Source organism: Sapajus apella, unplaced genomic scaffold (assembly GCF_009761245.1).
Source record: "Sapajus apella isolate SASKATOON/1434 unplaced genomic scaffold, GSC_monkey_1.0 scaffold5, whole genome shotgun sequence".
Taxonomy (NCBI): Eukaryota; Metazoa; Chordata; class Mammalia; order Primates; family Cebidae; genus Sapajus; species Sapajus apella.
In genome coordinates, this window is record NW_022436945.1 from 6,763,318 (window position 1) to 6,791,240 (window position 27,923).

Consider the following 27,923-nt stretch of genomic DNA (forward strand, 5'->3'; position numbering starts at 1 on the left):
AAACACCCTTCCTCTCCATTCTCAGTCCTCCAAGAGTTAATTTATTAGATCTGGGCGGAGCTTTACTTTTACCAAGCACCTGCTCTAGTGATTTGGATATAGCCAGCGTGGCACCAGCTGCAACTGTCATTGTGGAGTCTTTGTTCTGAAGCAAACATCAGTGACTTTGTAGTCAGAAAAGCGTAGGTTCAAATCCAAGCTCTGTCATTGCAAGTGGTATAACCGTGGCTGCCATTCTTTCTTGCCTATGCCCATGCACCCAGTTATTCTTGAGCATCTAGTAACAAGCATTGAGCAATTCTTATGTGTTCAATTCTCAGTCAGTAGGTAACACAGATACAAAAACAAATGAATAAATACAGTAAAGTGTCATATATTTTATAAAGAAGAGGCTAGTCCATTTTATGTTTAGTAGAGAAGGATAATTGAGGAAATCTGAAGGGATGATGGAGGAAACTCTAAGGGTGAGCCTTAAATTAAGGTTTCTGCCAAGAGAGCAAAGATAACCCAGGCAAAGGAAGCAATGAGCGCAATGGCCCGGAGGTAGCATGCACTGTGATTTCGTAAAATACAAAGTGCAAGCGGCAGCAAAGAGGCTGGGGAGGCAGACAGGATTATGGTAGGGTGTGCTAGGGTCCATTTAAAGGGCTGTACCATAGGACATACCATGGTACAGTTGCATTCAGCACAACTTTTATGCTACGGTAAGAAATAAAGGGGCTTTGGCAGGGAGACCCAGGTCATAGAGTCAGCTGGCGTGGAGTCTTGCCCCAGGCTAGCACTCTTCACACAGTCCACACCAAACCCTAGTGTTAGAACCCATTAGAAAGCCAATTAGGGCTCCCTAACTATTGTTGACTTGCCCAGTTGATAAGCTTATTGTTCCTGGTCTTGCTGCAACCCAGCACTAAGCCTAGTATTGAATGCTCAGCCAGGTACAATGGTTAATTTTATATGTCAGCTTGGCTAAGCCACAGTGTCCAGATATTTGGCCAAACATAATTTTGGGTGTTCCTGTGAGGGTGTTTTTGAATAAGATTGACATTTAAATCAGTCAACTTCAAATAAAGTGATTGCCCTTCTTAATGTGGGTGGGCCACATCCAATCAATTGAAGGCTGACTAGAACAAACGAATGACTTCCCCCCAGTAAGAATTCCCAGTAAGAGAGAATTCTGCCAGCAGATGGCTTTTGGACTTGGACTGCAACATCAGCTCTTTCTGGGTCTCTGGGTTGCTGGTTCACTGTGCAGATTTTGAACTTACCAGCTTCCTTAATTGCATGAGTCAATTCCTTGGAATAAATCTCTCCAGGTATATGCACACCCAGTTGGTTCTGTTTCTCCAGAGAACCCTAACACATCAGGGAAGACAGTATGAGTCTTTAGCAGTTCTCTCTAGGGCTAGAGGCAGCCCCAAGACTGTGATGGGAATGCTTCTCATCACAGGAAGAACATTCAGAAAGGTTGTGGGGGATGGATAGACAATTTGGTGACATAATCTCTCTCTCTACAGGTATCTCCATTACAGCAGTTGTTTATACACATCTTTTCTGAACTCCTTCTTTTCGTTTTCTGTCTTAGTCCAGGACCTGATACTTGCCTGAACCTGCACAGAAGGCTGCTTTGCCTGTTTTTGTTGTGGTTTTTGTTTAGTTTTGTTTTTGTACATTTTCTTCAGTTATTGACACAAGTCACTCAAGTCTCAGAAGGTGGGATCCATATATTGAAAATTTTTCATATTTTCCTTGTAAAGCGAAGGTCGTAGTCATACTGGCACTTTCAGCTTAATATTACTTTACAATTTATAGAATAGTTTTTTGTTTAATTAAGCTCTTAACCTCAGTCATGAAATCTGTAAATTGAGGATAATATAATAATTCGGACTAGTACTACAGTACTTCATAGACTGCTCTAAGGATTAAATGAGAGCATGCATGTCAAGAGCTTAGCAATGTACCTGGCATTTAATAAATGCTAGGTCTTTCCCTTATGAGATCAGAAGTCTCATATGATTATTTCAACAAGCCTCTAAAGTAGACAAGAAATGATCAGTTAACCCTGTTTCAATAATGAAAATGAAGCTGAGAGGTAAAGTATCTTCTTTGGGGCCACACAGCCAAAAAGTAGAAAAACCAGAACCTGAATTCAGAGCTTCTGACTTCAATGCTGTTATTACTGTGCACACTGAGCTTTTGGGGCACACCATAGACCTGGAAAAGATACATATACACACAAGAATATACACCCTGAAAAGATGCAAACACACACAAGAGCATAGACCAGGAAAAGATACACACACACACACACAAGAGCATAGACCCGGAAAAGATACATATACCCACAAGAATTTATGCAGATCTATATGAGAATGTGCAGCCAACAATAAAACAAATATACTATCTATGTATTTACATGTATATTGTAAACATATGTGCACATTTTCCCAAATCATGTCAATTTTGCTCTTCTTATTCAAATACTACTGTTTTAATTTCTTCTTAAAATCTTTATAAATGGACTACTAAAAACATATACTAAGGTCATACATTTTTGAGGGGATCAGATTTCTTGCAGGTCTTTTAATGTACCAAACTGGTGGTAGAATGTGAAACTTTTAATACAGCCACTTGAATTGTCTACATATCCTTTTTAAGGGATATGAATCTTAGTTATACATTTTTTTGTATGTTGACATAGACTCCATCAGAAAGATTTCAGCCAAGTAGCCTTTTTCCAGCTTCCAAAGCCACATATTTGCAGTCTGCCTCTAGAATGAAGAAAACTCAACTGGAGAAGAAATGGAATATATATGGACCATGAGAACAGAGCTTTACTACAGCATCACCATAACATTGCACATCTGTAGAAAATGACATCTATCATAAACTTCAGAGAAGGCAAATGTGTCATGGTGGAGACACAGCCTGTGGAGCCAAGTAGGGGTAAGTTTACATTCCTATTTGTCAGTGGAGCGAACTTATGCAAGAAGTGTCCATTATGAGTTCAAGGCCATACATTTTAATAAAATATGTTTGTCTATATGAGTAGATGTGGAAATACTGTATTGGTCGGCATTTGCACAATAATGGTTGGCAACTAAATATTCAAAACTCAGTGGTTGATAACACTAAGCATGGATTTTCATGTTCATGGATTTTCATGTTAATAATTTTGGCTGATCCAGGCAGGGTTCAGCTGGGAATTTCTACTGCAGGGTGCTCAACCTACCTCCAGTGTACATATTGTGTTTCGTTTGGGCTCAAGCCTCCAGGGCAGTGATGACTCAGCACATACGTAATCAAGTTACAGGACAGAGCAAAACCCCAAACCAACATCTAGAGTCAAATATTTGATAATGACATTGATACATAATTATGCTTTCTATCCTTTACAATCTTTCAAATGCTTTCAAATTTAACTTTTCATTAATTAGGAAGATAGGTATATATTTTCATGTGGCTTTAAATAGAAATTTCCTTAAATAGGCTTCATTTGGGGAGAAAAATCTGGGTCTGAAGTAAATATTCCTTAAAGTATAGCTTCTTAAGCCTTGCTTAGATCACTTGTTAACTTCCTAAAATGTAGATTGTCATTCAGTTCATCTAAGGTGGCTCTGCAATTTTGCATTTCTGACATGTTCTCAGGGATGCTGATGATGCTTTTGAATTCTGGACAAATTTTGAGTTGGAAGAAAAATAATGCTACATCCACTTTTTCAATTATTTTTATTTTTATAGAGAGATTTTATTTGTTTCTGAAATGATAGTTATATGGTTTATGCAATAAAATGAAAAAAGTTTATGCAGATTGATGAATAAAAATGTGTATTTCAACAGTTTCTATATCATGCCAGATGAATAATAAGTGTTGAAAAATAATCAACAAAAGAAAAACCTCAATCAACTGTTCTTAGCCTTGACACATTTCTCTGTAAAATCTTGAGCAGATCAAATACCTCAAATGCCTCAGCAAGCAACTTGAAGTTCCAGCATGCACTCCCTTCAGCTCCCCGGGTCACTTCCGTTCCAGAAAGCACAGACCTATAGCCTCTTCTGTTTTGAAACTCAGCTACTTTTGCGTAGCTGCTGCTTCCAGCCTCCATTGCCAGGATTCCATTCTCTGTCCTTCTTCATAATTTCTTCCAGCATCAGAGTTATCTTTCTAAGGCTCAAATCTTATCATAATCCTCAACCACTTATCAACAAATTCAGTCCCCGCCCAACACTCCTATGTTAAAATTCAACTCCCCTCACAAGGCCCACAGGCCATTCTTCATGCATTCAATCAACAAATGTTTATTCCCGCATAGCCAAGTCAATTCTAAGCAAAAAGAACAAAGCGGGGGGCATCACACTACCAGACTTCAAACTATACTACAAGGCTACAGTAATCAAAACAGCATGGTACTGGTACCAAAACAGAGATATAGACCAATGGAACAGAACAGAGGTCTCGGAGGCAACACAACCTTTCTACAACCATCTGATCTTTGACAAACCAGACAAAAATAAGCAATGGGGAAAGGATTCCCTGTTCAATAAATGGTGTTGGGAAAGCTGGCTAGCCATGTGCAGAAAGCAGAAACTAGACCCCTTCCTGACACCTTACACTAAAATTAACTCCAGATGGATTAAAGACTTAAACATAAGACCTAACACCATAAAAACCCTAGAAGAAAATCTAGGCAAAACCATTCAGGACGTAGGTGTAGGCAAGGACTTCATGACCAAAATGCCAAAAGCATTGACAACAAAAGCCAAAATAGACAAATGGGACCTAATCAAACTCCACAGCTTCTGCACAGCAAAAGAAACAATCATTAGAGTGAATCGGCAACCAACAGATTGGGAAAAAATTTTTGCAGTTTACCCATCTGACAAAGGGCTGATATCCAAAATTTACAAAGAACTAAAGCAGATTTACAAGAAAAAAACTAACAAGCCCATTCAAAAGTGGGCAAAGGATATGAACAGACACTTCTCAAAAGAAGACATACGTGAGGCCAACAAACATATGAAAAAATGCTCATCATCACTGGTCATCAGAGAAATGCAAATCAAAACTACACTGAGATACCATCTCATGCTGGTTAGAATGACGATCATTAAAAAATCTGGAGACAACAGATGCTGGAGAGGATGTGGAGAAATAGGAACACTTTTACACTGTTGGTGGGAGTGTAAATTAGTTCAACCATTGTGGAAGACAGTGTGGCGATTCCTCAAGGACCTAGAAATAGAAATTCCATTTGACCCAGCAATCCCATTACTGGGTATATATCCAAAGGATTACAAATCGTTCTACTATAAGGACACGTGCACACGAATGTTCATTGCAGCACTGTTTACAATAGCAAAGACCTGGAACCAACCCAAATGCCCATCGACGATAGACTGGATAGGGAAAATGTGGCACATATACACCATGGAATATTATGCAGCCATAAAAAACGATGAGTTTGGGTCCTTTGTAGGGACATGGATGAACCTGGAAACCATCATTCTCAGCAAACTGACAGAAGAGCAGAAGATCAAACACCGCATGTTCTCACTCATAGGCGGGTGTTAAACAATGAGAACACATGGACACAGGGAGGGGAGCACTACACACTGGGGTCAGTTGGGGGGAAATAGGGGAGGGACGGTGGGGGGTGGGAAGCTGGGGAGAGATAGCAAGGGGAGAAATGCCAGATGTAGGTGATGGGGAGGAAGGCAGCAAATCACACTGCCACGTGTGTTCCTATGCAACAATTTTGCATGTTCTTCACATGTACCCCAAAACCTAAAATGCAATAAAATAAATAAATGGGAAAAAAAAAAAACAAAAAACAAAAACAAAAAAAAAACAAATATTTATTGTGCCAGACAGAGTTCTACAGGTTGGGGAAATCAAAGTCCCCACCTTCATGGAGTTTGCATTCCAGTAGGAAAGATGGATCCACAAGCAAATAAATGCAAACAAATCAGATATTGTCCTAGCACAGGCTTACCCACTTCTCCTGCCACTCTGCCATAGACAGTGCATACTTGCTCCCCATTTCTCTACAGCCCCAAGTACATCATGTTCTTGGCTACCTTTGAGCCTATATCCTTGTTGTTTTTCTATCTAGAATGTCCTTGACTCTTCTCTACTTGGAACAGCATAATTGTCTTTGAAGACAGATCACATGACCTGCCATGTGAAGCTTTCCATCTTTCTTTTTTTTGAGATGGAGTCTCGCTCTGTCGCCAGGCTGGAGTGCAGTGGCACCATCTCAGCTCACTGCAACCTCCGCCTCCTAAGTTCAAGCAATTATCCTGCCTCAGCCTCCTGAGTAGATGGGACTACAGGCAAGTTCCACCATGCCCAGCTAATTTTTGTATTTCTTGTAGAGACGTTTTTTCACCATGTTGGCCAGGATAGTCTCAATCTCTCGACCTCGTTATTCACCTGCCTTGGCCTCCCAAAGATTTTCCATCTTAACTCCATGTAGTTATGTCCTGGTTTGTGCCTCATTAAATCTGAAATGTCTGTCACGGCCATGTTTTTATTCATCCTTTTTTTAGTAGACGATTCACCATCTTTATTAGAAGATCCACCCTCATCCAATACAGGTTGGCACCATCCAATTGGCTGGGGACCCAGATAGAACAGAAAGGCAGGGAAAAGGCAAGTTATCTTTCTCTCCATTATGGGGCTGGGCCTTTTCTTTTCTTTTCTTTTTTTTTTTTTTTTTCTTTTTTTGAGAGAGCATCTAGCTCTGTCACCCAGGCTGGAGTTCAGTGGAGCGATCTTGGCTCACTGCAACCTCTGTCTCCCGGGTTCATGTGATTATCCTGCCTCAGCCTCCTAGTAGCTGGGATTACAGGCATGCACCACCATGCCATGCTAAGTTTTGGTTTTTTTTTTTTTGTTGTTTTTTTTTTTTTGAGCGGGGTTTGCGCCATTGCACTCCAGCCTGGGCAACGAGAGCAATTCTACTTCCTCAGCCTCCTGAGTAGCTGGGATTACAGGCATGCGCCACCACGCCCAGCTGATTTTTTTTGCATTTTTAGTAGAGACGGGGTTTCACCATGTTGACCAGGATGGTCTCGATCTCTTGACCTCGTGATCCACCCGCCTCGGCCTCCCAAAGTGCTGGGATTACAGGCGTGAGCCACCGCGCCTGGCCATGCTAAGTTTTGTATTAGAGATGGGGTTTCACCATGTTGGCCAGGCTGGTCTTGAACTCCTGACCACAAGCGATCTGCCCACGCCTTAGCCTCCCAAGGTGTTGGGATTACTGGTGTGAGCCATAACGCCCAGCCTGGTACAGTCTTCTTAACCTGCCCTTGGACATGAGAACTCTAGGTCCTTTGGCTTTTGGCCTTTGACCGAAAGTTACACCAGTTCTCCAGCTTGCAGACAGCCTAGGGTTGGACTTCTAAGCTTCCATAATCACATAAGCCAATTCCCGTAATAAATACCCTTTATATGTTCAATTATCTACTGTGCTTTTGGTTCTGGAGAGCCCTAATACAACCCCTCCCCTCATTCCAAGCTTCACAAATATGACTTAGCCCCTTTTCATCAAGAAGCACAGTCTATTTCTTTACACCTTGAATCTCGGCTAGACTTATACTTGCTTTGGTCAGTAGAATGTGTCAGAGAGTTGGGGTTCTTGCTGACTTCTGGTCTCCTGGATTCCTGTGTCTGCCATGAGAACAAACATGAGCTAGCTGGCTGATGGATGAGAGACTTAATGGAACAGAATCAAGATAAACCAGTAGTCCCTACAAGATTCCAAGGCAGAAGCAACAGATATTCCCAGATAACCAATGGATTCATGAAATGAATTAAATATTTATTGCTCTGTGTCCCTAAGGTTTGTGACTGTCTGTTACACAGCATCTTTGTGGCCCTTGCGCACTGATGCAAATGCTTTAGGGCATCATCAAATCTTATTATTTTTTATGTCAGACACATCATTTGCACTGTTTTAGTCATTTATTCACTTATTCATGTATCTGTATTTCAAGCAGATTAGTCTACTATATGCCAGACACAATTAAAGGGCTTAAAGATTAATATGGCATATTTTGTGCCCTAATCAATAAATGTCAATGAGACAATTGACATGTATCTTTTCCCCTTGAGTAGCTCTAGAAATAGAACTTCCCTGACTGCTCCATAGAGCCAATTCCTCTGTTTAATCTCTCCAGGGGTTAAGAAGTTCTTCCTTATGTCCAGCCCCAAACTCTCCAGCTTTAGTTTGAGCTTCTGTCTTTTCGTTCAGTTGCCCATGAACCTGGGGAATAAAGCTCAGCATCTGCCTCATATAAACCCTTTATGAATTTAAATTCAGTCATTAAGTCAGGGAAACAGTTAAGCCACTTTACATGTGCTAAAGATTTTATTTTGGGATATCTCTGTGGGAAGGGATGTTTGGGATTAATTGAGCTTTCTGGATATCTGCACATGAGCACCAGAGTTTTATATATAGAACTAGAACACCTGATCACAGCACCTGCAAGGGGAAATTACTCATTTAACCTCTTGAACTCCAGCCAAAGAGAGGAAGATGTTGAGGCTCTAAAAGAAAACCCTGTGGCAAGGGGTCAGGTCCCATGGTTGGAGCACAGGAGGGACACTCCAAAGATACCGTCTTGGAACTCAACTTTGCCTGCGTCCCCTCTCCCATTCCTCATGGTCGCTCCAGGTCATATTCTGCTTAAAACCCTTTTTAGGGCCAGGTTCTTAATCATTCACTAATCTATAAGTCTCTGATTGCTCCAGATACCATCTTCTATAACATTTTAAGAGGTTAGTTTCATAGAATTTTGTAAATACTGGAAAGGAAAATCTATCTTTTTCATTCTTTCTTCCAACATAGAGTTTAGAAAATCATCATTCTTGCAGAAGGTTTGATAAATATTTGCTTTTCTCTTTCCACCATCTTTAAAATACAATGAACTAATTCAAACTCATGTTCTAAATTCATATGATCAGAGAGGACTCTGCTAACCATTCTATATAAACTTACATGCTGTCTCATTTTTTCTGGCTTTTTAAAATCTATTAATTTTATTGCTGTAGCTTATTCCATTGTGTGACTCTATTACATTTATTTATTTATATGTCTGGGTTTCTAGGCTTATTTCTTTGTTTAAGAAAAACAAGTTCAGGTGTACATGTGCAGGTTTGCTATATAGTTAAACTCCTGTCATGGGGGTTTATTATACAGATTATTTCATCACCCAGATACCAAGCCTAGTGCCCAATAGTTATTTTATGCTCCTCTGCCTCCTCCCAGCTTCCACCCTGAGGTAGGTCCCAGTGCCTGTTGTTCCCCTATTTGAGTCCACGTGTTCTCATCCTTTAACTGTCACTTATAAGTGAGACCATGGAGTATGTGGTTTTCTGTTCCTGCATTAATTTGCTGAGAATGATGGCTTCCAGCTCCATCCATGTTCCTGCAAAGGACATGATAACGTTCTTTTTTATGGTTGTATAGTATTCCATGGTGTATATGTACCATATTTTCTTTATCCAGCCTACCTCACTCTCATTTTTGATCTCCTTTTTGTCCTCTATTCTTCTTTCTAGTTCCTAGTATCAGCTGACCTTCATGTATTTAAGTGCATATGTTTTTTAATGTGTTTTTCCCCACAAGAAGTGGAAATTTGTTTTGGTGTTTTCCTTCATTTGTCTAATTTTTTTCATTTTTTATTCAAATGCAATTCATATAGTAAAAAATTTACCTTTTTAGTGTAGCGTTCTATGAGTTTTGACAAGATATCTGTTTAAATTCTTTGCCAATCTACAATCACATATCCACCACTACCATTAAGATGTAGGACAATTCCATCGCCCTCAGAAATTTCCAAATGCCCCTTTGTACCAGCCCTTCCCCTCACCATTCACCAGAAATTACCAGTCTCTTTTCTGTATCTCTAGTTTTACCTTCTCCAGGAAGCCATAAAGATTAAATCATGTATTATGTAGCCATTATGGCTCCTTTTACTCATCATTATACATTTGAGATTCATCCTTGTTTTTGCATATATCAGTAAATTCTTTTCCTCTTTTAATGCTAGAAGTGTGCCATTGCATGAATTGTACCACAGTCATTTATAATTTTAACGACATTTGAGTTATTGCCAGGTTTTGCCTGTTACACATAAAGCCATTATAAATATTTGCATTCACAGTGCTTTGTAAACATAAGCTTTCATTTCTCTTGGGTAAATACCTAGGAGTGGGATTGGCAGTTCATAGATTAAGTGTATGTCTAATTTTACAAAAAAGTGCCAAATTGTTTTCCAAAATTACCGTACCATTTTGCATTCTCACCATCAGTATATGCGAGTTCCAGGTGTTCCACATTCTTTCCAGAACTTGGTATTATTAGTTGTCACTTGTCTGCTTTTGCTCTGTTTTATTTTGTTTGGCATTCCAGTAGGCAAGTGGTGGTAGAGTGTTGTGGTTTTGATTTTCATTTCCTTAGTGATAAATTACACTGAGTATCTTTATTTATTTATTTTTTTTATTTTTTTGAGATGGAGTCTCACTCTGTCACTCAGGTTGGAATGCAGTGATGTGATCTTAGCTCACTGCAACATCTGCCTCCTGGATTCAAGCGATTCTCCTGCCTCAGCCTCCCGAGTAACTGGGATTACAGGTGTCCACCACCATGCCTGGCTATTTTTTGTATTTTTAGTAGATACAGAGTTTCACCATGTTGTCCAGGCTGGTCTTGAACTCCTGACCTCAGGTGATCCACCTGCCTCAGCCTCCCAAAGTGCTGGGAATCACAGGTGTGAGTCACTATGCCTGGCCACTGAACATCTTTTTATGTGCTTATTTGCCATCAATTCATGTTCAATGGTGAGGTATCTGTTTAAACTCTTTGCCAATTTTTAATCAAGGCATTTATTTACTTATAAGTTTTGAGAGTCCTTTACGTATTCTGGGTATCAGCCTTTTATCAGATTTATGATTATAAACATTTTATTCCAGTTTGTGTTTTGTCTTCTATCCTCCTAAAAGGGTCTGCTGAAGAGTAGAAGTTCTTAATTCCAATGATGTACAGTTTCTTAATTTTTTTATGGCTTATGTTATGGTGTTGATTCTAATAAATCTTTGCCTAAGCCAAAACTATAAAGATTTTCTACCATGACTTCTTTTAAAGGACTTATAGATTGAGGCTTTAATTTCATGAGTATGATCAATTTTCGATTAGTTTTTGCATGTGATACAAGATAAAGATTGTGGTTCATTGCATGGATGTTCAAGTGTTCCAATACCAATTGTTGAATAGACTGGGAATTTAATTCAATGTTATTCCACTGCCTAGAACTGTTGCATGTGGGCAGGCATCCAATAAATATTTGACAAGTGAATGGATCTCATTAATTTGACTTTAAGTATGTATTTAACTCTTTAATTCATCTAGAATTGGTTTGGTATACTGTGAGAGCTATAAATTTAAATGAACTTATTTTCCAAATTATCTCTGTTATGCCAGCTTTATCTATTAATTTAGACCAAATAGTCTTCCTTGAAACAGAAATTATTTAATCTGATCCTTTCATTCACCATATATTCTAGCCACCAAGCTCTGAGCCAGACACTGAGTTAAACACTAAGACAGGAATTTATGTGTTCGTTTGGTGAAGCCTAGATTCCTTTCTCAGAATAATGTATTTGAATGCACAAAACAAAAACACAGGATTACAAAGGAAACAAATTATATTGAAGTACAGCTTTCAAAATACTTTTTAAAAATTGTGACATGGTAATACATGTGTTTCTTTATTTAAACATCATAACACAATCCAGTAGTAAGTCTAATGACTACCCTAATGTCAGAGCAGTGATAAGCTTGAGGCATTTTAAGAGGTCTGCAGCAACCTGCAATGTGACACAGAAAAACCTGGGACTTCTATTGCAAAGTTACAGACACTACTGATTCTACCGTGGCTTGTTGCCTATATCATAATTGAAGGACATGTTAAATTTCTGTTAGAGGTTAGTGAGAATAAAGATGTATTCTTTTCCTATTCAAATTCTAAGCCCCAATAATTGTAACTCCATTGAAGAACTTCTGAGCTGGAGGGATGCACAGATGAAGAAAGTAATAAAATGTGGCCCCTATTCTAAAGAAATTACATTTCAGTGCAAGGCAAAAGACATATGAGCAAGAGAATCTACAAGCTGCCAGATCCCTAGTCATCCCTAGAGGAACATATTAAGTCCCATGCTCACATGAGAGGAAAAGATGACCTCAGCGATCAGCATAATCTCTTTCTCCATCGCACCGCTGAATAATCAGACATAGCTATGTTTTTAAGAGCTTGGCCGTTACTAAAAATTTTTGAAAATGGAAAAAGAAGGTACTGCTCTCTGGGGCAGATGATGGACATGACAAGTAAGTTCTCTTCCACGTCATAGAAATGCCTTTTCTTCCTAAAATATAAAATTATACCCTAGAGTTGTGGGCTGAAATCTGGACCCCCACCCCACTAATGGGACATAGGCTGGTGAAAAAAGCCCACATCGTAAAATGGGCAAAAATAGTGACTTTGCATCACCAGACAGGTTTGAGCCTGAGTACTGTCATTTACCCATGTGTTTTAGGCAAGTGATGTAATCTGATGTAATCACCAGTTGAGGAGTGACTTCACCCATCAAGGGTGTCCTTCTCATCATGAGAATGTGCCTAGTTCTGTTCCTTCCCGGCTCCCTCTTCCCCTTTGGGAAAAGGGATAAACCTGTTCATAAACACACTCTCTGCTTTTTCCATGTGGTAATCTAACTGGGGTAGGCCTTAACGCTGGAACTGGGTAAGTGGAAGGGGAGAGCTGCAGTTGTTTGTCTGCTCTCCCTGGTATGTGTGCATGTTGTGTGTGTGTGCGCGCATGCACGCGTGTGTGCACGCACATTGAGGGGATAGATATCACACCAGTTACTTGAAGAGGGCATTTAATATAAAGAATTGTTAACTAGCTATAAAGTTGTTACCAAGGTAACTGAAAGAACAAAAGAGAGCTTAAGAGTATCACAGAGGTAGTAAATACAAGAAGCAGCTAACACCCAACGGGCCGGGGGAACACAGGGAGGAAGCTGACATCATTACAACTTAGAACTTGCAGAACAGCCCATGGAGCTGGGACCAAGACCTCTGAGGAACGGGCACTGCCAGCCTAGGAGTACCGCTGTGGCACGGCAGGGGAGTATAATGAGGTATTTTCTACAAGTGTTTTTAAAAAGCTGCAAACTGGATTTAGATGCTTCTATAGGAAGGAAACACCACTGCCAGGGTGAAGGGAAGAGGCTGGGTGATGCTCAGAGGAACCCAAAGTAGCTGGGAAGCCAATAGACAGTTTCCTCCTTTCCCCTCTGGCCTCTGATTCTCTCTCTCTCTCTAGTGCCCCCTATTGGCAGCTCCTAGCAAGGTAGCCGACAAAGCCCAAATGCAGTCCCAGCCTTGGCATTTCAGAGATGAGTATAAACAGGTGGACTGGAGCCAAGAAACAATAGTGTAGCAATTGACATAAGGGGTGTGTGGTGTGTGTGTGTGTGTGTGTGTGAGTGTGTGTCTGTGTGTCTGTGTGTGTCTGTGTATGTTTATGTACCGTATGCTGGGGAGTATATGCGTGAAATAGGAGTGGCAGGTAGGAAGTTCACCTCTATTTCTAGTACAGTTTTATGATTATTAAAGCATTTGATTCTTATGTGACTACTATGTTTATCTTTTAATTGGATAAAATGCAAAAGGGGTGGATGGCAAGATGGCCAAATAGAAAGAGTTCCAGTTTGCAGCTCCCAGCAAGATCAACACAGAAGGCAGTGATTTCTGCATTTCCAACTGAGGTACCCGGCTCATCTCACTGGGACTGGTTAGACAGTTGGTACAGCCCATGGAGGGCAAGCTGAAGCAGGGGGGCATTGTCTCACCCAGGAGGTGCAAGGGATCAGGGAACTCCCTCCCCTAGCCAAGGGAAGCAGTGAGGGACTATGCTGTGAGGAACGGTCCATTCCAGCCCAGGTATTATGCTTTTCCCATGGTCCTTGCAACCCACAGACCCAGAGATTTCCTCTGGTGCCTACACTACCAGGGTCCTGGGTTTCAAGCACAAAACTGGGTGGCTGCTTGGAAAGACACTGAGCTAGCTGCAGTATTTTTTTACATATACGCCTTGGCACCTGGAAAGCCATAAAGACAGAACTGTTCAGGCTCCTGGAAAGGGGGCTGAAGCCAGGGAGCCAAATGGTCTAGCTCAGTGGATCCCATCCCCATGGAGCCCAGCAAGCTAAGAGCCGCTGGCTTGAAATTCTTGCTGCCAGTACAGCAGTCTGAAGTGGACATGGAATACTTGAGCTTGGTGGGGGAAGGGGCATCCACCATTACTGAGGCTTGAGTAGGTGATTTTCCCCTCACAGTGTAAAGAAAGCCACCAGGAAGTCTGAAATGGGCAGAGCCCACTAAAGTTTGGCAAAGTCAGACTGCATCTCTAGATTCCTCTTCTCTGGGTGGGGCATCTCTGAAAGAAAGGAAGCAGCCTCAGTCAGGGGCTCATAGGTGAAACTCCCATCTCCCTAGGACAAAGCACCAGGGGGAAAGGGAAGCTATGGGTGCAGCTTCAGCAGACTTAAACGTTCCTGCCTGCTGGCTCTGAAGACAGCAGCAAATCTCCCAGCACAGCACTCAAGCTCTGCTAAGAGACAGACTGCCTTCTCAAGTGGGCCCCTGACCCCTGTGCCTCCTGACTGGGAGATATCTCCCAGCAAGGGTCAACAGACACCTCATACAAGAGAGCTCTGGCTGGTATCTGATAGTTGCCCCTCTGTGACAAAGCTTATAGAATAAGAAACAGGCAGCAATCTTTGCTGTTCTGCAGCCTCCACTGGTGATACCCAGGCAAACAGAGTCTGGAGTGGACCTCCAGCAAATTCCAGCAGACCTGCAGCAGAGAGGCCTGACTGTTAGAAAAAAAACTAACAAACAGAAAGAAATAGTGTCAACATCAACAAAAAGGAATTCCACACAAAAAGCCCATCCAAAGGACACCAGCATTAAAGACCAAAGGTAGATAAATCTACGAAAATGAAGAAAAGCCAGTGCAAAAAGGCTAAAAATTCCAAAAACAAGAACACCTCTTCTCCTCCAAAGGATCACAACTCTTTGCCAGCAAGGGAAAAAAACTGGATGGAGATTGAGTTTGAAGAAATGACAGAAGTAAGCCTCAGAAGATGGGTAATAACTAACTCCTCTGAGCTAAAGGAGCATGTTCTAACCCAATGCAAGCAATCTAAGAACCTTGAAAAAAGCTTAGATGAATTGCTAACTAGGATAACCAGTTTAGAGAAGAACATAAATGACCTGATGGAGCTAAAAAAACATAGCAAGATAATTTTGTGAAGCATATACAAGTATCAATAACTGAATCAATCAAGCAGAAGAAAGGGTATCAGAGATTGAAGATCAACTTAATGAAATAAAGCATGAAGACAAGATTAGATAAAAAAGAATGAAAAGAAATGAGCAAAGCCTCCAAGAAATATGGGACTATGTGAAAAGACCAAACCTGCATTTGATTGGTGTACCTGAAAGTGACAGGGAGAATGGAATCAAGTCAGAAACACTCTTCAGGATATTATCCAGGAGAACTTCCCCAATCTAACAAAACAGGCTGACATTCAAATTCAGGAAATACAGAGAACACCACAAAGATACTCCTCGAGAAGAGCAATCCCAAGACACATAATCATGAGATTCACCAAGATTGAAATGAAGGAAAAATGTTAAAGGCAACCAGAGAGAAGGGTCAGTTTACCCAGAAAGGGAAGCCCCTCAGACTAATAATGGATCTCTAGGCAGAAACCCTACAAGCTGGAAGCAAGTGGGGGCCAATATTCAACATTTTTAAAGAAAAGAATTTTCAACCCAGAATTTCATATCCAACCAAACTAAGCTTCATAAGTGAAGGAGATATCAAATCCTTTATGCACAAGCAAATGCTGAGACTTTGTCACAACCAGGCCTGCCTTACAAGAGCTCCTGAAGGAAGCACTAAATATGGAAAAGAAACTATGATATGAAGGAAACTATGACACATACCATTAACACTATGAAGAAACTGTATCAAGTAATGGGCAAAATAACTGGCTAGCATGATAATGACAGATTCAAATTCATACGTAACAATATTAGCCTTAAATGTAAATGGGCTAAATGACCAATTAAAAGACACAGACTGGCAAATTGGATAAAGAGTCAAGACCCATCGATGTGCTGTATTCAGGAAACCCATCTCATGTGCAAAGACACATATAGGCTCAAAATAAAGGGATGGAAAAATATTTACCAAGCAAATGGTAAGCAAAAAACAGCAGGGGTTGCAATCCTAGTCTATGATGAAACAGATTTTAAACCAACAAAGATCAAAAGAGACAAAAAAGGGCATTACATACTGGGAAAAAGATCAGTGAAACAAGGAGAGCTAACTATCCTAAATGTACATGCACCTAACACAGGAGCACTCAGATTCATAAAGCAAGTTCTTAGAGACCTGCAAAAAAACTTAGACTGCCACACAATAATACTAGGAGACTTTGACACCCCACTGTTAATATTAGACAGATCAACAAGACAGCAAATTAACAAGGATATTCAGGACTTGAATTCAGCTCTGGACCAAGAGGACCTAATAGACATCTATAGAATTCTCCACCCAAATCAACAGAATATGTATTCTTCTCAGCACCACATTGAATTTACTCTAAAACTGACCACATAATTGGAAATAAAACACTCCTCAGCAAATACGAAAGAATGGAAATCAAAATAAATAGTCTCTCAGATCATAGTGCAATCAAATTAAAACTCAGGATTAAGAAACTCACTCAAAAGTGCACAAGTACATGGAAACTGAACAACCTGCTCCTGAATGACTACTGGGTAAATAAAGAAATTAAGGCAGAAATAAATAAGTTCTTTGAAACCAATGAGAACAAAGACACAAGGTACCAGAATCTCTGAGACACAGCTAAAGCAGTGTTTAGAGGGAAATTTATGTCACTAAACGACCACAGGAGAAAGGAAAAGGATCTAAAATCAACACCCTAACAACACAATTAAAAGAACTGGAGAAGCAAGAGCAAACAAATTCGAAAGTTAGCAGAAGACAAGAAATAACTAAGATCAGAGTGGAACTGAAGGAAATAGAGACATGAAAAACCCTTCAGAATTCAGGAGCTGGCTTTTGGAAAAGATTAACCAAATAGACCACTAGCCAGACTAATAAAGAAAGAAAGAAAGAAGCATCAAATAGACACAATAAAAAATAATAAAGGGGATATTACCACTGATCCCACAGAAATAAAAACTGCCATCAGAGAATACTATAAATACCTCTACACAAATAAACTAGAAAATCTAGAAGAAATGGATAAATTCCTGCACATATACACCCTCCTGAGACTAAACCAGGAAGAGGTTGAATCCCTAAATAGACCAATAATGAGTTCTGAAATTGAGGCAGCAGTTATTAGCCTACTAACCAAAAAAAAGCTCAGGATCACACATATTGACAGTCAAATTCTACCAGAGGTACAAAAAGGAGCTGATACTGTTCCTTCTGTAACTATTCCAAACAATAGAAAAAGAGGAACTCCTCCCTAATTCATTTTATGACGCCAGCATCATCCTGATACCAAAACCTGGCAGAACACAACAAAAAAAGAAAATTTCAAGCCAATATCCCTGATGAATATCAATGCAAAAATCCTCAGTAAAATACTGGCACACTGAATCCAGCAGCACATCAAAAAGCTTATATACCTTGATCAAGTCAGCTACATCCCTGGGATGCAAGGCTGGTTCAACATATGCAAATTAATAAACGTAATCCATCACATAAACAGTACCAGTGACTAAAACCACATGATAATCTCAATAGATGCAGAATAAGCCTTCAATAAAATTCAACACCCCTTCATGCTAAAAACTCTCAATAAACTAGGCATTGATGGAACGTATCTCAAAATAATAAGAGCTATTTATGACAAACCTACAGCCAATATCATACTGAATGGGCAAAACCTGGAAGCATTCCCTTTGAAAACCTGCATAAGACAAGGGTGTCCTCTCTCACCACTCCTATTCAACAGAGTATTGGAAGTTCTGGCCAGGGCCATCAGGTAAGAGAAAAAACTAAGTGGTATTCAAATAGGAAAAGAGAAATTCAAATTGTCTCTGTTTGCAAATGACATCATGGTGTATTTAGAAAATCCCATCATTTCAGCTTAAAAATCTTAAGCTGATAAGTAACTTCAGCAAAGTCTCAGGATACAAAATCAAAGTGCAAAAATCACAAGCATTCCTATATACCAATAATAGACAAACAGAGAGTCAAGTCATGAGTCAACTGCCATTCACAATTGCTGCAAAGAGAATAAAATACCTAGGAATAGAAATGCAAATCGAAACCACAATGAGATACCATCTCACGCCAGTTAGAATGGCGATCATTAAAAAAATCAGGAAACAACAGATACTGGAGAGGATGTGGAGAAGTTGGAACATTTTACACTGTTGTTGGGAGTGTAAATTAGTTCAACCATTGTGGAAGACACCGTGGAGATTCCTCAAGGATCTAGAACCAGAAATACCATTTGACCAAGCAATCCCATTACTGGGTATATACTCTAAGGACTGTAAATCATTCTACTATAAAGACACATGGACACATATGTTTTTTGCAGCACTGTTCACAATAGCAAAGACTTGGAGCCAACCTAAATGCCCATCAGTGATAGACTGGATAAAGAAAATGTGGCACATATACACCATGGAATACTATGCAGCCATAAAAGGATGAGTTTATGTCCTTTGCTGGGTCATGGATGAAGCTGGAAACCATTATTCTCAGCAAACTAACACAGGAAGAGAAAACCAAACACCACGTGTTCAAGTGGGAGTTGAACAATGATAACACATGGGCACAGGGAGGGGAACATCACACACCAGGCCCTGTCAGGGGTTGGGGAACTAGGCAAGGGATAGCATTAGGAGAAACACCTAATGTAGATGACGGGTTGATGGGTGCAGCAAGTCACCATGGCACGTGTATACCTATGCTACCAACCTACCTGTTCTTCACACGTATTCCAGAACTTAAAGTATAATTAAAAAAAAATGCAAAAGGAAGAATAGTGTGATTCATAACCACCTCTCACAAGCCCCTGAGAAATTTCTTACCTAGGAATTCTTTGCTGTGAGAATATAATTTTAAGACATAAGTGAAATGGCTAAAACAGTTCCTTGCACAAAATAATCAACAAATGCAAATGTTCACTTTTTTTCTCACTCTTTCTTCCATGTACAACTCAAACACTGGATATAGAAAGAGATTGCTCTCGATATAATTACTTATATTAATACAAATTAAATAGTTGATAGAGAATTGATGTTTACAAAAGGTTTCCACATGTATTTTATTCAATTCTCACACTAATCTTACAGGCAAAATATTTATTCCCATTTTGCAGAGAAGAAATCTACAGCTCAGAAAAGCTGGTAAACTGGCCCAAGGTCAAACAGCTGACTATATATTCATCTAATGCAGTGTTTCTGAAGTGTGGTCCTTTTACCACTTGACTCAGAAATACTTCTGGCATTTGTTAATATGCGTATTTATAAACCTCACCCCAAATCTATGGATTCAGAATCTCTGGACTTCTCAGATTTTGAACTTCACCAGGACTTTGTATTTTTCACTAACTCTCCAGATAATTGTGATGGACAATGAAGTTTGAGGCTCATTGTCCTACACTGTATGTCTCCCTAATTGGTAATAAAAATGTATTCTGGTAAAAGCCCTTTAATTGATTCCCTGATGGTTAAGATACTATCCTGACATGATTTTTAACGATTTCACTATCTTTGTAGCCATTAATTGAAGTAATTCTCAAAGTACGGTCTTGAAACAGCCGCATCATCATCCCATGGGAACATGCTGGGAGTGCAAATTCTGAGACTGCAACAGACATTGGGGAGAGAGGCCTCCAGGTGATACTGGGGCATATGAAGTTCAAGAGCTACCTTTGCAGATGACACTTGTAGTAACTATCTTTTCAATTCTTTGGCCTACTTCCTTTGGGGGATCAACTGTCCCACCTGCACATACGATCATCCGTACATATCATTGGTTATACCTTTATAAACACTGTTCTTACCAATAACTGCACCCTCTCCATAATCACTATGTCTCTCTCCTATTCTCTAACCAGCATTTTGTACCTTTCCAGATCATCCTCTCTAGTACTCTAAGTCCAACAACTCTTCAATCCTATGGAAACCTCCAATCCATTGATTCTATCTCCTTTTCATTCTCATTACCCACATATGTAGTTCCCCATAACTAGATAGTATGGTCCACAATTACACTCATCTCCTTGCACATACCTTCAATTTCCTTACTTCTGTCCCTTTATTGTGAGTGTTACACCTGTCAACTTTCCAATGCTAGTTATATCCAATGCTCTGCCTATTCTGAGCTTTCACATACGTAGTGGAACAAATCAAGAGAAAAATATAATCATGCTGACAGGTCTCACATTGAATTCAGTCATTGGACCACATCTCATCTGTATCTACACACATTCCTTAGATAATCTCATTCAGGCCTCTAGCTTTCAATACTTTTTATATGCAACCATTCTAAAAATTATACCCCTACACAGACTCATCCCTCAAGCTCCCAAATCATACAAAATTCAAACTCATCACTTGTATACTGACTTGGAATCTCCAGCTTCATATCTCCGAAACCCCTGATTCTACCTCCATCCCTGACCTGCTTCTATCAGTCTTCTTCTTCAAGGAAAGTGGCAGGTCAAGCCTTACAACTTTGAGATTATTCTCCATTATTCGATTTTTCAAACTCCATATCAAAAAGTCTTATTGGCATCACCTTCAAAGTATATTCTGAATCTGACAACTTTGTCCCATTTCCATCCCTATATTAGTCCATGACAACATCATCTCCCACCGGGGTTATTTTACAAGAGCTTTCTAAACGCTTACCTTGTTCCTACCTTTGCCCTGCCCCCATCCCCAACAGCAGCCTAAGTGATCATTTTCAAAACAGGAAGTCCAATCACATCAATTCTCTGCTCAGAACTTTCCGTTGGCTTCTCATCTCAGAACAAAAGACCAATTTTCTACAATTGCCTCTAAGGCTGTGTATAATCTGCCCTCTCTTCCTCTCAGACTCTACCTCACACTACTCTCCTTCTCCCTGCCTCCCTTCCAGCCACTCTGGACCTTGCGCCTCCACACAACAGACAGAATCTCATCTTAATTGACCTCACTCTTCCTCTTTCACATTTCTGTTCGAGTGTTCATATCAGTAAGACTTTTCCTGACCATCTGCATACCCAGCAGCCACCAAGGATCGAGCCTTCATTGTTGTCCCTATTTCCCTGCTTTATAGCACACATCACCATTGGGATATTATATTTACGGCATACTGTTTATTTGTGTATTGGCTGTCTTTTGACACTAAAAGATAAACTCCTTGAGAACAGGTACTTTTCCCCTCCATTGTTATACTCAGCATACATCGAACAGTACCCCGCACACACCATGCATAGTATTTGCCTCAGAAACTTTGTTGAATAAATAAACTACTTTTTGAAATTAGGGAGATTTTTGCACAAAAACTGATATATCTCTTTTGTGAAAAAAAACATATGTGATGTCTGTGAACCCATAGCTCCTCTGCATCTCCTCTGCAGCGTGCCCAGCAGCTGAGGGTGAGAGGGAGCAGATCCTGTGAGCCCTCCCGTTTACAAGTCCCTCCTCACTCACTTGCCAGCCTAGACTCCAGAGGTACTTAAGTGTTTTTTAAAATCTCGTTTTGTTTTTTGTTAGGTTGCTTTTTGTTTTTTGTTTGTTTCTATTTTGGCTTAAACAACAGAAATATATTATCTCACAGGCACTTGAGGTTTTCAGAATCAACTGTAAACTTTTACCCTTTAAAGTCATTAGAACAAGAAGCAAAGCTCAATTGTTTCCCCTCCACCCCTGCCGGTGTTGCACTGGGTGGCAAGAGCTGAGATGGCTTAATCACCCTTCAGCCAGGTGACAGGAGCACACATAGCAATCCACCCTGTGGCAATATAAAGACTCTGCTCGTGAAGCCATGCTGCCTACAGTAACTTAGTCAGAAAATAAATAAATAAACAGCCCCTGCCCATTGACCAGCATGCCCAACTCCAAAGCACTTCAGTGTTGTGAAATAAAGGGAGGGGCTCTGAAGCTGTGCAGCTGTCATTCAAATCCTGCCTCTGCCATTTACAGCAGGTTGACTTCAGGCAAATGTTTTCATCTCTTCATTTCTTAATTTTCTCATCTGTAATATAAAGACTATAATAATATTAACCTCATACAACTCTCTTGAAAGGCCTCACTAATGATCATTCAGCAAGGGTAGCTATTGTATCTATTCAGATTTGTATTCTTTTCTCTCTCCACCATTAGACTGTAGCCTCCTTTCAAGTCAAGACTGATGTTATCTATTCTTGAATCCTCATGCCCCACAGCTGTGATTCTCAGGGTAATGGGTTGGGAGTGATCCTAAGCTGTGAGAATGATAGGGGCTGTTTCAAGTAATAAAGGGAACTTGCCTCCCTGGCTTTCTGAAACCTAGCTAGGCTCAGGAGAGTCTGTTGCATATTTTCCAATAACCACATTTTCAATGACTTAGGACTCTGGAGTCAGGTTGCTGAGGCCCGAATCCTGACTCTACCACTTTCAGTTGTGTGACTTTAGACAATTGTTCTGCCTCTCTATGTCTCAATTTCCAAAGTGATCATATCAGGAGGTGGACCCTTTGATATGTGATTGGGTCATGGACTGTGGAGCCCTCACAAAAGGGTTTAGTACCCCTATAAGGGGATGAAGAGACCTTTCTACCATGTGATGACACAGAAAGAAAGTGCTCCTTTTTCACCATGGCCTTCCTTTCCACCATGGGATGACACAGCAAGAAGGTGCTCTCTATTAACTAGAAAGCGAGCCCTCCGCAGATGCTGAATCTGCTGGCCCTTTGATCTTGAACTTGCCAGCTTCCAGAACTGTAAGAAATTTCTGTTGTTTATAAGCCATCGAGGCTATGGCATTTTGTTATAGTAGTCAAAAATGAACTTTTATATGTACATATGTTTAAGATTTTATATATATGTATGTTTAGATATGGGTATATCTTATATATTATGTATTTAGATTTAAGATTACATATATTTTAAGCTATACATAGCTTAACATAATATATACATATCTTTACATATATATGTTTATCTTTCAGATATATATATGTCTGTGTTATGCTTATGTATAAGTAAAATGAATGTCAGCAATGATATGAGGGATAAATTAGGATTGTTTTGTTACTATAAGATACTCACACTATCTGTGAAGTGGTATAGTGTTATTTAGAAGGCTATCTGGATTACCTGTAAGTGTATGATGCAAACTCTAGGGCAATCACTAGAGAGGTTGAAAGAAGTATAACTGATGTGCTAAGAAAGAAGGGAAAGTGAAATCATATAAAATACTCAATCAAAACAACAGAAGGCAGAAAAACGTGGAAGCCAGAATAGAAACAAAGAACAGGGACAACAGATAGAAAATAGAAACAAATATGGCATACAATAATCTATCAATAATTACTTTGAACAATGAAATAAATGCTTCAATTAACATACATAATGTCAGAGGGGAGCAGATAGCAAAACCTAACTGCATGTTTTCTACAAGAAACCTACTTTTTATTTATTTATTTTTTGAGACAGGGCCTAGTTCTGTCGCCCAGTCTGAAGAGCAGTGGCACAATCATAGCTCACTGCAACCTCGAACTCTTAGGCTCAAGTAATCCTCCCACCTCAGCCTCCCAAAGTGCTGAGATTACAGGCATGAGCCACTGCACCAGGCCAAGAAACTCACTTTAAATATAAAGATACATGTAGATGAGAAGTAAATAGTTGGAGAAAGATATATCATGTAACAGTAATCAAAAGAAAGTGGCAGTGGCTCACACCTGTAATCCTAGCACTCTGGGAAGTTGAGGTCAGTGGATTGCCTGTGCTCAGGAGTTTGAGATGAGCCTGGGCAACATGGTGAAACCCTGTCTCTACTAAAATGCAAAAAGTTATCTGGGAGTGGTGGTGCACTCCCGTAAGCCCAGCTACTGGGGAGGCTGAGGCACAAGAATTGCTTGAACCTGGGAGGCAGAGTTTACAGTGAACGGAGATCATGCCACTGCACTCCAGCCTGGGTGACAGAGCAACACTGTATCTCAAAATATATATATATATAAATAAAACGTGGTAGTAGCTATATGTAGGTATATTTATTTCAGACAAAACAAACTTCAGAGCAAGAAAAATTATTGAGGGTCATTACATGCTGAGAAAGGGTTCAATTCTCCAAGAAGACATAATAATCATTAATATGATTTACCTAGCCACAAAGCAGCAAACCATATGATGCAAAAACTTACAGAATTTCAAGAGAAAACAGATGAATCCAGTATTATGGCTAAAGACTTCAACATTCCTTTTTTCAGAAATAGTCAGATCTTGCAGGCAGAAAATCAGAAAATAATATAGTTAAATTCAGCAACACCATTAATCCACTGAATATAATGGACATCTATAGACTATTTCATCCAGCAAAAGTAGAATACACATTCTTTCTAAGATTACATGGAAAATTCACCAAAATAGACCAAATTCTGGGCTACAAAACACAACTTAATAAACTTAAAGAAAAACAAATTGTACAATGTCTGCTCTCAGACTACAAAAAATTAAACTAGAAATTAGTAACAGGAAAGTAGTTGAAAAATTCAAAAACATTTGAAGAGTAAATAACACATTCCAAATAATACACAGACCAAAAGTGAAATCTCAAGAGAAATTTAAAAATATTTTGAACTGAAGGAAAATGAAAATATAATTTACCAAAATTTGAGAATGATCAAAAGCAGTACCTACAAATAAATGTATAGCACTGAATCCATATATTAGAAAAGAAAAAAAATCTAAAAATAATTATCTAAGCTTCCACCGTAGGAAACTAGGAAAAGAAGAGCAAGTTAAATTTAAAGTAAGCAGAAGAAAAAACAAATAATAAAAATTGAGCAAAAAAAAAAAAAAATCAATGAAACTGTAAACAGTAAATCAATAGGAATATCAACAAAACTAAAAGCTGGCTATTTGAAAATAAATAAAATTTAAAAAGAAAAAACCAAAAACTGTAGCCAGGATAGCTGGAATAAAAGAGAGAAAACAGAAATTACTAATATCAGAGTGAAAGAGGGGATATCACTATAGACCTTATGGACTTAAAAGAATAATAAAGGAATGACTCCATGCCCGCAAATGGGGTAATGTAGGCAAAGTGGAACAATTCCTTAAAGCACAATCTGCTAAAACTCTCATAAGAAGAAATAGACAATCTGAATTAGTCTTTACCAATTAAAGAAATTGAACCAATAATTAACAACCTTTCAAAATAGAAATCACCAGACCCAGATAGGTTCACGAGTGATTTCTACCAAAAATTAAAATTAAAAAATTGTACCCATTCTCTACTACCTTTTCAGAGGATAGAAGCAGAGGGAATATGTTCTAACTCATTCTGTGAGGTCAGAATTATTTTAATACCCAAACCAGACAAAGTCATTACAAGAAAGGAAAACTAAAAACCAATATCATTCATAAATGTACATGCAAAAATCCTCAACAAAATATTAGCAAATTAAATTTTAAAGAAAATCATAGGAAGAATTACACAAAACAACCAAGTGAGATTTATCCCAAGTATGCGAGTTTGGTTCAACATTTGAGAATTGATTAATTCAATCCATCACATCAACAGGTTAAAGAAGAAAAATCACATGGACATATCAATACATTCAGAAAAAAAATTTTGAAAAAATCTAACACCCATTCATAATAAAAACTCTCAGGAAACAAGGAATAGAAAAGAACTTCCTCGACTTGATAAAGTATGGGCTACAATAAACCTGCAGCTAGCATCACAGGTAATGATGAGAAATTTGAAGCTTTTCTGCTAAGATCAGGAACAAGGCAAAGATATTCCCTCTCACCACTCCTTTTTAACATTGTACCAGGAGTCCTAGCTAATGTGAGAAGATTTTAAAAATAATAATAAATTAAAATATTTTTTAATCAAGATATACAGATTGAAAAGGAAGAAAAAACACCTGTCTTTCTTTGCAGCTAACATAATTGTCTATGTAGAAAACTGGCGGGGGGGAAAACTGACCAAAAGAAAAAAAAAAAAACCCTTCTGGTACTAAAAAGCAATTATAGCAAGGTTGTAAAATACAAGATGAATATACAAATTTTCATTACTTTACTATATACCAGCAATTTAAAAAGTGGAATTCAAACTTACAAACATATTACTCTTTACATTAGCACCCCTAAACATCTATACTTAGGTACAAATCTAACAAAATATATACAAGACTTATATGAGGAAAACTACAAAACTCTGATGAACAAAATCAAAGAATTACTAAATAATAGAGACATATTCCGGGTTTATGGATAAGAAGACTCAATATTGTCAAGATGACCTATAAATTCAATGCTGTGCCAGTCAACATCTTAGCAGTTATTTTGTGGCTATCCCCAGAAACTTAATTTTACAGTTTATATAAAGAAGCAAAAGACCTAGAATAATCAACACAATATTAAAGGATGAGAACAAAGTTGGAGTACTGACATTAGCTCACCTGATACTTACCACAATATAACAATCATCAAGAGAGTGTAGTATTGTTTAAAAAAAGAAGAAGAAGAAGAAGAAGAAGAAGAAGAAGAAGAAGAAGAAGAAGAAGAAGAAGAAGAAAGTAGACAAACCAGTGGAAAAGAGTAGAAAGCCCAGAAATTGACCCAAATAAATTAAATCAACTGATATTTGACAAAGAAGTAAAGGCACTACAGTGGAGCAAAGACAGTCTTTTTAGCAAATGGTGTTGAAACAACTAAACATGCACATGCAAAAATAAATACACAAATCTAGTCACAGATCTTACACCATTCACAAAAATGAACTTGAAATGGATCACAGACCTAAATTTAAAATGCAAAACCATAAAACTCCTAGAAGATAACATAGGAGAAAATCTAGATGACCTTGAGTTTGGAGATGACTTTTTTATACAACAACAAAGATATGACCTATAAAATAAAGAATTGACAAACTAAATTTCATTAAAATTAAAAGTTACTCTTTCTTTGAAAGATACTGTCAGGATAATGAAAAGACAAGCCATAGATGGGTAGAAAACATTTGCAAAAAAAAAAATATCTGATAAATAACCATTACTCAGAATATACACAGAACACTTAGAACTTAAAAAGTGGGCAATCTAAAAAATCAGCAAAAGACCAGCTAAAAAATGGGCAAAAGACCATAAAGACACCTCAGCAAAGAAGAATTACAGATGGCAAATAAACATAAGAGAAGATGCTCTACGACATATGTCATCAGGAAAATGTAAATTAAAAGAACAAGGAGATACCACTACTTACCCGCTACAATGGCCAAAATCCAGAAAACTGACAACACCACCAAATGCTGGTGAGAATGTGGAGCAATAGGAGCCCTGACTTACTGCTGGTGGAAATAGAAAATTGTAGAATCATTTTGGAAGACAATTTGGCAGTTATTAAAAAAAAAAAAAAAAAAAAAAAAAAAAAAAACCTAAACACACTCTTACCATACAATCCAGCAGTTACACTCTCTGGTATTATACACTCTTGTATATTACTCAAAGGAATTATAAGCTTACATTCACACAAAAACATGCACACAGGTGTTTACAGCAGCTGTATTCATAATTATTAAAACTTAAAA

The 27,923-nt window shown here is 38.8% G+C and overlaps 1 long non-coding RNA gene across 1 annotated transcript; it reads right to left on the reverse strand.

Annotated features, from left to right (window-relative positions):
* Positions 1-3,099: 3,099 nt before the first annotated feature.
* On the reverse strand, positions 3,100-16,250 carry LOC116547051. The gene is made up of 3 exons (XR_004266925.1): positions 16,079-16,250; positions 8,097-8,102; positions 3,100-3,111 (listed from the first exon to the last, which is right to left on the reverse strand). It is a non-coding gene; the product is annotated as an uncharacterized LOC116547051 (long non-coding RNA).
* Positions 16,251-27,923: the final 11,673 nt, after the last annotated feature.